Raw genomic sequence first — 9,399 nt, 5'->3', positions numbered from 1 at the left:
CAAACTTCTCCTCGCAGGACCTTTGCACCTGCTGAGCCCTCCTCCCAGGATGCTTTTCTCTTCCCTCCTCACAAGGGCATTACCACGCATCTCTCAAGGTTCAGCTCCATCATCGGTGGTTTCCTTAGGAGAGCTTTCCCTCAGCCCCCAAGGCTAGGTCAGGTCCCGTATTATAGGCGTCCCTAGCACAAGCGCCTCTTGTTTGCAACGCTAAGCACAGCTGACATTCATGCACGCGGTACATTGTTTTGTGACCTCCTCCGCCTACACACCCTGTGAGGACCACCAGGGCAGTGACTTATCTGTTTTTGTTGACAAGGGTTTCTCCAGCACTCCACGGTGCCGGTTCCACAGTGCTGGCTGGCAGGCGCTCAGTAAATATTTGCGGAATGTATGAATAAGTGGCCCACACTCAGTGTCTAAAACAATGGCTTCCTCAAGCAAACAGCACAGAGTCTGGCACAGAGGATGTGCGAGCAACATATTTTGGCCTTGGCTTCTGTTCCTCACCCTCTACGCCTTTCCACCTCCTCCCACTGCCCAGCTCCTTCCAGTCTTCTAGCTCCTCCCGCTGCCCAGCTGCTCCCAGTCTCCTAGCTCCTCCCACTGCCCAGCTCCTCCCACTCTGGGGGCGGAGTTTGCTTTTCCACAGCTTGATTTTGGCTTTAACCACGTGGCATAGCCCTTGCTGGATTTTACTTGTGCTTCTGCTCCTTTTCCATCCCCATGAGGAGAGGATGCTGGTCCCAGAGAGGATGAGAGAGCTGAGCCTCTGAGCCGCTCCATTACCCAACCTGCAGCGGCAAAACCCATCCAGGTGACGCCTCTAGAGACTGCCAGGTGAGCCAGCCTAGAGCAGTGGGTCCCGGCCACCCTGTACCCAGCTAAATCGATGCTCATTTTGTTATGCGCTGAGCTTCTGTGATTGTTTGCCGTGCAGCTTATAGTAGGTGTTCAGTAAAGCTTTGTTGCATATTTGAACATACAGCCACAGGCAATGAAAGGTATCTTGATAAAGAACCCATCAGGGACGTAGTAGGTGCTTAACACGCGATGTTCCCTTCTCCCCACGTCTTCTTCTCTAAACACCAGTAGGTCATGGAGGGCCATATTTGGAACATCTTGGCAATCTTTACACTGTTAACACTTGACTATTAATTAGGACAAGGGACCCGGATTCTACCAGCCACCTGACTGCCCTGTCAAACAGGGCATATCTATCTTTCTCGATTTCTGGTCCAGCAAAGTCTCTTGTCCCCCTAATGAAGGAGCCCATGTCTGGCCAGAAGTCACTCCACAGCCCCAGACAGGGGTGGCTGCCTGTCTCTCTGCAAAAAACTGGAAACTCTCTCTTTATCCAACTCGGCTTCTGCTATTTACTATAAATAATCAAATAAGATCTTCTCCCTCCCTCCGCTCCCTCCCCTTTCACATGCAAAAGCCATAATTATTTCAATGCAACATCCTGTCACCAGTCCTTTCAAAGGAGACACAATTAGTGCTGTCTGGGGACCCAATATTTCATGTTTGTACACAGTGATTATTTCAGCAAAGAAAGTCGAGAATGAAACCTGGAGCTGTGTGTATCTTTGAGACACCCCTGCTTGCTCTCTGCCACCCAGAAATGAGACTTCCCAGGCCAGGCCCCGGGCCCTGTGATTCCCTTCCCCTTCCCCCTGTGTGCTCTGTGCTCACGGCTTCAGCTGGTAACCCCTTGGTGAGGTCACGGGGCCGCGCCCCTGAGATCAGAGTCTGGGTCAAGCGTGCTGACTGTGGATTTAATAAGACACGGTTCGCTTCCGGCAGGCGGGGCCCGGGGACAGGTCCCAGGGAGTAGAGGCCTGCTGTTCCTGGCCGTTCCTGGCCATTAGCTCTCAAACCAGATTTTCCACAGGCTTCGGAAGGACTTTTGGACGCTGGGGACAGGCTGGTGCCACATCAGCTCTACACTTAGACAGGCAGGCCGAGCCTGCCGCAGGTAAAGAAGGGGATGGGGGGACTTCCCTGGTGGTCCAATAGTTAAGAATCCGCCTTCCAACGCAGGGGACATGGGTTTGATCCCTGGTCGGGGAACGAAGATCCCACATGCCCTGGGGCAACTAAGCCAGCGCTGCAACTACTGAGCCCGCAGGCTCTGGAGCCCATGCCACAACTAGAGAGAAGCCCAGGCGCCGCAACGAAAGATCCCACATGCCACAACGAAGATCCTGCGAGCCGCAACTAAGACCCGATGCAGCCAAATAAATAAATCAATGTTAAAAAAAAAAAAAAAAAGAGAGAAGGGGATGGGGAGGTGGACGCCCAGGGCTGTGGTCTGAGTCCCCGTGTGGCCCCTGCTCCTACAGAACCTTGGCCAAAGCAGGGTACTTCTCTGCACCTCCGTCCCCTTTTCTCTGAAACAAGAGATTTCAACTCCTTCTCTTCAAAGTCACGGATGCCAGTGGCCTCATGCAAGTTTCACCCTCTCAGCAAGGCCTTCCCGGATCACCTTATAATTGCAGCCCGAGAGAGAGGGATACTTACAGGAGTGATTTACTGGGGCAGAAGGCCGCAGAGAGAGGCAGCATGGAGCACAGGAAAAGCACAGGAAAAGTAAGCACGTGGTCTCAGCCTGGTTCCGTGCAGGACTCTGGGCTCTGGAGCGTAAATTGCACCAAGGTCATTCCTGTCTTCAGCCAGGCGGGTCAGGGTTTGTGCGTGCGTGTTTTATATATATAATGTGTTTTTTTTTGCTTTATTTTTTATTGTAGTAAATGTACGTGCTATAGACAACGGTGCTTCCCCTACAAAATTCATACATTGGAATCATACAGTATCTGTCCTTTTCCCTCTGGCTGACTTAGCATCACGTTGTTGAGGTTTATCCATGCCGTAGCGTGTATCAGTACTTCATTCCTTTTTTTCCCCCCATATACACTCTCTCTCTCTATTTTTTTATTTTTTATTTATTTTTATTTTTATTTTTTTTAATAGACTTTATTTTTTAGGTTCACAGCAGCTTCGTTACTTTTCATGGCCAAACACTATTCTATTGTATATGTAAACCACATTTTGTTCATCTGTTGATGGACTCGTGGGTTACTTCCACCTTTCGGCCATTGTGAATAGTGCTGCTGTGAACATGAGTGTGTAAGTATTTGTTCACATCCCTGCTTGCAGGGGCGGGGGGGATGTCTGTTGTCCCCACTACCATGTCAGTCGTTGGTCGTATTGCCAAGCTGAGAGAGAACTTCATGGTCAAAGTTAAGAATTTTTATTGAGGAACGATACACAGGAAGGTACGCAAATCTTAAATGTGAAGCTGGATGGATTTTGCCCGTTTACGCCAAGGTTATCAGAACCCTGATCCAGACGTGGGAGCTTTTGATCACCGCAGAAGTTGCCCTCGTGCCCGGCAGAGCCCACCCCTCCCTCCAGGAGGCACTATTGTTGGGCGCTGCATCACCGTGGATTCCTTCTGCCCATTCCCAAACCTCACTTCAAGGAAACGACAGTGTATGAGCTCTTGACAGACACGGTGTCTGGCTTCTTCCGCTTTCCGTTGGTGGCGAGAGTCGTTCGTGTTGACGTGTAGACCAACTGTTTGTTCTTTTTAAGTTTCTGTGCAGTTTTCAGTTGTATGAATAGATCACAATTTATTTTTCATTCTAGTGCTGATGGACGTTTGGGTTGTTTTCCGTTTGGGGCTATTTCAGAGAAAGCTGCCGTGCATGTTTTCGTCTATGTCTTTTGATGGTCCTTTGTACTCATTTTTCTTGGGAGCATGTCTGGAAGTGGGATTACTGAATCATAGACTAGGCATGGGCTTAGCTCTAGTAGCTACTGACAGTTTTCCACAGTAGCTGTCCCAGTTTTCACTGCCATCTATAAGGTCTGGGAGTTCCGGTTGCTCTGCTTACCAACACTTGGAATGCCAACCAAAGGTACATATTTTTGATATGACATGGCCCCCAAACATTGTTCAGTACGTATCCAATCAGAGTCCAGTCAGGAAAACAGAAATCACCCTAGGTGTTTCAACAAAAGGAGTTTAATGCAGGGATTTGGTCACACAGGTGATGGAAGAGCTGAGAAGCCCAGTGGTCAGTAACAGCAGGAAGCCACTGCCGTTGCTAAACTAGAGGGACGGATGGAGGAGGTGGTGGTACCCGAACTAGGAGCTCGGGTCATCCAGGGGAACCAGAGCCCTGCCAGGGCTGTCTGGCAAGAGCTAGAGATACAGTAGACATGCAGCAGAGATGCAGCCACTACTGGAGAAAACCACCAAAGGAGGGAATTCCCTTGCAGTCCAGTGGTTAGGACACCTGCTTCCGTTGCAGGGGGCATGGGTTCAATCCCTGGTCGGGGAACTAACATCCCGTAAGCTGCGTGGCAAACAAACAAACAAACAAACAAAAAACAAAGAAGAAAGAAGGGGAGAAATACCCTGAATACTCTGGGTGCTCTCTTCCTCCCGCCCTCCAGTTCCAACCAGTGCCTCCCATTGGCTGACACTGGGTGGAAGCCAGCTGATTGGACAGCCCAGCAAATAAAGGTCGCAGACAAGGGTAGGGCAAGCAGGCAATGACCTGCACACACAACAGAGGAACCGCTCGCTGTGCTATACTTCCCAAGGCATGGTCCACTACTTTAGGCGTGATTTAAGGATAACTGGTTATATTAATTTTTTTTTTTAACTCACTGGTTCACTTTAGAACCTAATCCACAGGTAAAGATTCTCTACTAGTATTTAAGGTCTGACTCGTTATGGGTGCCCCTGCTCTCAGGCCAAATGTCAGCGGGTCCCACGTCACAATCCCTTCCCAAGATGCCTTAGAAAGCAGAGAGTTGCCCTTTTCCTTCAGGAGGGCTGAAGGGCACTGGCTAAGTAAGCGTCTGGGCCGAGAGCTGGTCAGCCTGGGTTTAATTCCCGCCTCCCCTTTGACGGCTCTGTGACCTTGGCCTTTTCTCGGCCTCTCTGAGCTTCAGTTGTAAATGAACAATAACACCACTTCCTGGGCTGTTGTGAGGATTAAGTGAGCTAGTCTGAGTAAAGCAGCTTAGAACAGGCCTGGAACACGGTGAGCATTCAATAAATGCTTGTTTATTTGCTTTTCAGCTGCACCTGAGGTGAAAGTGTGCCCTCTACACCTGTCACAACTGCAGCGTGGATAAGCCCGGGCTAGCGACTTTAAGACCAGAGTACCTGGGATTAACTGAAGTAACCCTCGTGAAATGGACAAGTGGCTTAAACATCTCCCTGCAGAGAAGCGACAGATGGAGGATAATTCCAGTAATACAGGTGAGCAGTAAGAAAACGGCTGAGTAATACAAGAGGACACATGCATACATTACAAGTTAAGAAATATTCCTATCATGGGGATTGGTGCTCAAATTTTATTTTTATTGTCACAGGGTACGATCAGAAGTGTATGGAAGATTCTAGTTTGGCTGACCTTCGGAGGAGAGTGGGGTCACAGACTCCAGCTCTCATGGGACTGGTTAGACTGTGTTCCCAACTGGTAGTGTACCGTTGGTGGTATGCAGGATAATTTTAGCTGGTACACAGTTCAGCTGTTTCTTTTAATTTGAATAACTTACACATTTACTGCAACATGGACTAGAGACAAATAAAATAGCACATATGTCTTTGGGCAATATTGGTGGAATAAAATTTCCCCAAAGACCTACATCCTCCCAAAGGGCGCAGTAGCCTGACATAAATTGTAGTAAAGTGATGGCTTCAACTATGTATGAGCAAATGAATTTAAATAGTTAGCATAAGAAAGGGTTTTTTTTTTTTTACCACACCACCTATAGTGTATGGAGACAGTCTGTGTAGGAGAAGTCTGGGTTTGGAGGCTGGGGTGTGGGAGGAGAGGAGGCTGTGTGTGTTTGTGGGAGGAGGAGGGCTCTAGCTGGATCTGCAAACTTTTAATTCTGTAAAAAGAGAGATCTGCAGCAAATTTGGCAAAGTGTTAATATCTGTTTAATTCGCATGGTTGGAGATAGACAATCTGTTACTGCTATTAACTTTACCCTTTCTATGTTGGAAATAGTTTGCAATTTACAAGATATTGAGAAAATGAATTTGGAATAGGGATGATGTAATAGCTGCTGGAGTTCAGTTTGCTATTTGAAATATTTTTCCCTATGGCGGGTAACACTTGATGGGTTAGAAGTATTTAAATCACATTGCCTCTACACACAAGTCCAAAATATACAAGCATGGTTGGGTCCTTCTGTCATTCAAAATGTCACCTCTGTGATCAGTGCTAAGGCCTCAGGAATACCCTCAAAAAAGATCACTTCCTTTCAACCCAAACAAGGCTCCTTGGGGGCTACCCCCAAAACCTTGAAACCCTGTGACTGCTTGGATACTTTATTGTCATTATGAGTTAGGAAAACATTTGAAAGAGAACCCCGGAATGGGAGTTTAAACAAGATAGAAGTTTACTTCTCAGAAGAAAAAATCAGGAGGGAGTCATGGCTTGCATCTCATGGTCTAATAGGGCTGCTGCAGCTCCAGCCATCACATCTGAATTCCAGCCAGTAGAAAGGAGAAGACCAGAAGACGACCATTTCTCTTCCCTTTAAGGATCCTTCCCAGACATCAAACATATCGCTTCTACTTACATCTTGGTGGCCAGTACTGAAACAGAGCAGTATGCCTGTGTGCCTGTGGTGCAGGAAGCCATACTGAGAGTGGGAATTTGCAGCAAAGTAAGAATTTATTACACGGCACCAAGCAAGGGAGTGGGAGACAAGCCTCAGATCCACTCCAACTTGGTGTCTGAGTTAAGGGTTTTTTTTAAAAGAGGAAGAACAAAGGAGGCTGAGATTACTCATCATCGTGTGACATTTCTTAATCAGGATTCAGGATGTCTCTGGTTTATGATTTTCTGGTCAAATGATCCACGGCTCAGGGGTCTGTGAGCTCACATTGCCCTGGAGAAACAACCTGAGTTTGTACGTTAATGATGAGATCTATAGAGAGCAATTTTAGTACATTAATGATGTTATCAACAATTGCAATTTTAGCATCTGACTCTGGGTGATTGGGTAATTCAGTTAACACAGGATTGAGGTCAGAGGGGACAAGAAAGGGAATAGAGTTTTGCATGGAGAGATTAATCATAAACTCAATAAGGGAACTCAGCATTAGGGGGACTCAGATTCAGGACTGAATTGTTCGGCCACGCCTAGCTGCAAGGGAGCCTGGAAATGTTGGCTTTATTCCCTCCAGCTGTGCGCCCAGCTAAAAGTCAGCATTTCTCTTACTCAGGAAGAAGGGGCCATTGGATTTGGGGGGACAACTAGGACAGTCTCTGCCACTGTGCTGCCGGGGTGGGGAGCACAAAGGGCCCTGGCTCGTTGCCCTCCAACCACCTCCTTTTCTCCTGGAGCTCAAGGGAGGATCTGGGGGCTGTGGCCATGAAGCTTCATTGGAGTAACTCCGCTTTGCCCACCACACTGTTCTTGGCTAGGACTGGGGCAGTATTTGGAAGGATTCATAGGGTGAAAAGGATGTGGTACTTGGGGGAGTGCGGGTGAAAGGTCCATCTGCCCGGTTCCAACTGTGCATCCTTGGAATTACTGCCTTGTTGTAAAGTGGGAATAAAAGTTGTACCAGCCCCCGAAGGTTGTCAATCCGTTTTATAGGATTTAATACGTAGGACATTAGTGACCAAAAACTAACTTCCTTCCATCCTGTCCTCCCCTCCCCTCCGCTCTCCTCTCCTTCCCTCCCTCCTTCCAATGAAATATACATACATATGCATTTACATATATATGTAAAGGGAGCTAATCTTAAGGTGCTTGATGAATTTCCCCATGTGTGTATATACCCAAGTAACAACCCCCCAGCTCCAGATACAGAACATTTCCAGCCCCCAGAAGGCTCCTTTGGGTCCCTTCCTTGTCGGTAGCACCGACCCTGCTGAGTGAACCACGATTCTGACTCTCTCCCCGTAGGTTAGTTTCCTGGCAGAATTTCATAGAAATGGCATCATCTAGAATGTGCTTTTTTGTGTTTAGCTTCTTCCGCTCAACATAACGTCTGTGAGATCATCCACGTTGTGTGTATCCGTGGCCCCGTTTCACAGAGGAAGAAACCCAGGCTCAGACAGACTAAGGGAAGTGGCGTCGGAGGGAAGCCCCAGCTCTCTGAGGACGTCCCCTTCTTTGCTTGAGCACCGTCCCCTGATGGTCCATGCTGATCGCCAGTCCAGGCATTCCTTCCTGTGCTGGGGCTTCCTCCCACGCACAGTCGGTTGGGGATCATGCCATCAGCAAAGGCTCTGACCTGCTAAATCTCATCCATCAGACTGGCCACACTCCTTCCAACTGAGCTGGTAATGTGATCATGTGATCACGCCGTGGCGACTCGGTTCCTGTGGCCCGTTCGGCATCACTTCACAGGCGCTTTCTGTGGACTCGGGTCAAATCCTCTGTGTCAGCACCGTGTGTACCCTGTCGCACCCCACAGGTGACCCTGTAGAGGTTCCTGGCTGCATCTGTGCCCACAGACGCGTGTCCACTTGCACACGTGCCTCTCTCTCTGGCAGAAAATCTTTGAGGTGGAACCCAATGGGCTGGGTTTAAATCCTGACTCCACTACTTACAGGCTGTACCACTTTGCCCTAGTTACCCTCTCTGTGCCTCAGTTTCCCATCTGTAAAATGCGGATGAAGACAGAACCCACTTCTTGGAGTGTATTCATTTCCGGGGCTGCCACAACAAAGTACCATAGACTTAGTGGCTTAGAAAACTGAAATCTAATTGCTCACAGTTTTGGAGGCTGAAATCAAGGCATCCGCAAGGTTGCCTTGGGGTCGCTGGGGGGGAATCTATTCCATGGCCCTCTCTGAGCTTCTGGTGGTTGCCGGCCATCCTTGATGTTGCTTGGCTTGTAGATGCATGACTCCAGTTTCTGCCTCTGTCAACACATCACTGTCTTCCCTCTGTGCGTCTCTGTGTCCAAAGTTCCCTCTTCTTATAAGGACACCAGTCATTGGCTAAGGGCCCACCCTGATTGGTATGACCTCATCTGAACTTGGTTACATCTGCAAACCCCCTATTTCCAAAGGAGGTCACATTCATGGGTTCCAGGTGGATGTGAATTTGGGGGCGACATGGGTTAATGTGAGTTAATCTCTGTGCCATGCTGAGAACAGCCCTGGGCACCTGCATAAGTCATGTTCCACAGTAGCATTTGTTATCATCACTGGCACACGGGAGGAATATAAATCCCGCTGTCTTTTAAGTGGCTGTCGGGGAGGGAGTTCCCTGGCCGCCCAGTGGTTAAGACTCGGCGCTTTCACTGCTGGGGCCCGGGTCCAATCCCTCATTGTCGTCAGGGATCGAAGATCCCGCAAGATGTGCGACTCGGCCCAAACAAAGAAAGAAACAAAGAAAAAA

At 48.6% G+C, this 9,399-nt stretch overlaps 1 long non-coding RNA gene across 1 annotated transcript; it reads left to right on the top strand.

The window, feature by feature from the left end:
* Positions 1-687: 687 nt before the first annotated feature.
* LOC132598342 (uncharacterized) lies at positions 688-8,862 on the top strand. The gene is made up of 3 exons (XR_009566399.1): positions 688-840; positions 5,099-5,281; positions 8,017-8,862. It is a non-coding gene; the product is annotated as an uncharacterized lncRNA (long non-coding RNA).
* The last annotated feature ends 537 nt before the right edge of the window (positions 8,863-9,399 follow it).

This window comes from Globicephala melas, chromosome 13, assembly GCF_963455315.2.
Source record: "Globicephala melas chromosome 13, mGloMel1.2, whole genome shotgun sequence".
Lineage (NCBI taxonomy): Eukaryota > Metazoa > Chordata > Mammalia > Artiodactyla > Delphinidae > Globicephala > Globicephala melas.
The sequence above is the reverse complement of the archived record's forward strand: the minus strand, read 5'-3'. Positions and strand labels throughout refer to the sequence as shown.